At 24.1% G+C, this 2,401-nt stretch overlaps 1 pseudogene; it reads right to left on the minus strand.

Moving 5' to 3' along the window:
* The window catches only part of LOC107495492 (uncharacterized), a 10,697-nt pseudogene that overhangs the window by 7,339 nt on the left and 957 nt on the right, over window positions 1-2,401 (minus strand).

Consider the following 2,401-nt stretch of genomic DNA (forward strand, 5'->3'; position numbering starts at 1 on the left):
TAATTAGCTAGTGCAAATTTAAAATTTTTAAATAAACTTTTTTAATTAAATGTTTGTTATTCATTAAGAATATAGGAATTTATTAATTTAAAAATAATTTTTATTAGTTTCGTCATAAATAGTATCAATCCTATTATTTATCGATAAAAATAATAAAATTAAATATAATCTAAAAATTAATAACCTTATAAATATCGTAAATTTAGAAAAAAATATTTAAAAAGAGAGAAAAAGATGAAAGTACTTCTATTGTGGAGAAATAATCTAAAAGATAATAATAAAAATTTATAAATGTGGCAAGTAAAAAAATTTAAATTTAAAAATTGAAATGGTTAAAAACTTACTTAATTAGAAATTAGTATTAGAAATTTAAATTTAAAATTTTTAAAATAAAATTTTCTAATTAGCTAGTATAACTTTTAAATTTTTAAATAAAATTTTTTAGTCAAACATCCGTTGTCCATTAGGAATATAGAAATTTATTAGATAGACTCTAAAAGAGATTCCAAAACATGTGCATCCAAATTCTCAAGTTTCTTTCTCAATCTTGATCTTCTTGCAAGTTGAGGTATCTCCTTCCACCTTCGAATCTTCCGACTCCGAGGATAGTCACTTAGTTGGTGTAATAACACTTTCCAACAATTCAGATTCATCATTGGCCGCAACTTCAATGGAGAATTCAAGCAACAAATTCTGTACAAAAAACCACGTTAAATTAAAGACTTCTTTCTAACCTTTGATTTTATCTCACTAATATTTTTTGAATAAAATTAAGATCTAATTTTGAGATAACAAACAAAAAAAAATTATTTTTTGAACAAATACCTTAGCACCTTCTACTTTCTCTCCTTCAATGATTGTGGATGTCTTTGAAATTGGAAACAAATCACTGGTGTAGTCAACATCCTAAAATTATAATTAATTATTAATTATAAATTAGATACTACTAATGACCAAGGAAGCAAAAAATAAATTAATTTTTAATAGAAAATACACTTATAATTATACTCACAATTTGAATAGGGTGAGCCTCTTTGAATTTATTTATGAGGTCCACGTTATCAGTCATCTTCTTAACTTTATAAGAAGGTGAAAAATGTGGATTATCAGATATTTGAACTTCAATGATGAAGAGAAAGGTCTTATCAATTAGGTTGAGCAAAAGTGTAGGTATATCCGATAGATCTCCTTTCTGCAGGGTATTACATAATATATTAATAATAAATAATATAAAAATTACCAATAAAAATATTTTCACTAATATTTTTAGAAATAAATATTGATTAGATCTTACCAATAGGAGTGGATAAAGTATCTCTACACAGCTCTTTCCCAAAACTTGTTTTGCCTCCTTGTCAAAGACTACAAAACATGCACAGTCAGAATCATCAATGACACCAAACTTTATTCGATACCTGTTTAAAAAAAAATAACATAAAAAAAAGTTAAATATAGACTTATTCAATATCTAATCCAATGTGCATATACTTTAATTTAAAAATAAATAAATAAATAACCTTGGAGTTATGGATAAAAGGAGACGCCACAACTTGAACATTTGAAAGTTTTTATAAAAGCATATGTGGACTTGTTGCATTCACATTGGCCGTACCACCAGTCTGGAATATCCATAATATGACTTATAGTAGGCAAGACAACACAAATAGAATTCTGAAAAAAAAAATAATGATTTAAATTTCCTAAATTTGGTGAATTTTTTAAATAAATAAGATGAATAAACAAAAATAATCTATGTACAACGAATTTCAATTATTTTTTTTCTCAATTTTTTTTAAAAAAGAAAATTACCGTATCGAATTCTTTTAACTGTTCGATGGTTTTGCCTTGATAAATTTTTAAGAATGCAGCCTCATTTGGAATTCCGCCGATATTATCTCTAGATTCTTCAAATCTTACAAAGCTAGATAAATAAAGTAAAAAAAAAAAACTATGTTAGATAACACACACATAATATGAAACTAAAGAATTAAAAAGAAAATACCCACCTATTTTTAAATTGGATGACAGTTGTATCTTCAAGATTGAAGAACATCTTTGTGCCATACATGAAATTTTGTAAAACAATCTTTTTTGAAAATTTTAATTTAACACAAAATAAGTAAAAATTCACGTAAAAAATGAATAAAAGCTCACATATAAAAATATATTGTTAAAAAATTATGAATAAATATTATCGTTATATAACTTCACCTTAACAAATTATAAGACGAAAAGTCGACAACAGCTCTATTTTTATTGTCGGATCCCAAAAAAATATTTAATTCATGTGCACAGTTGTCAAAAAGTGTACATTCCATTATTTTTCTATGTCAAATAAAATGTTTAATGTTAAATATATTTTTTTATAATAAAATAAACAAAAAATAATTATAACAAAACA

This window comes from Arachis duranensis, chromosome 6, assembly GCF_000817695.3.
Source record: "Arachis duranensis cultivar V14167 chromosome 6, aradu.V14167.gnm2.J7QH, whole genome shotgun sequence".
Lineage (NCBI taxonomy): Eukaryota > Viridiplantae > Streptophyta > Magnoliopsida > Fabales > Fabaceae > Arachis > Arachis duranensis.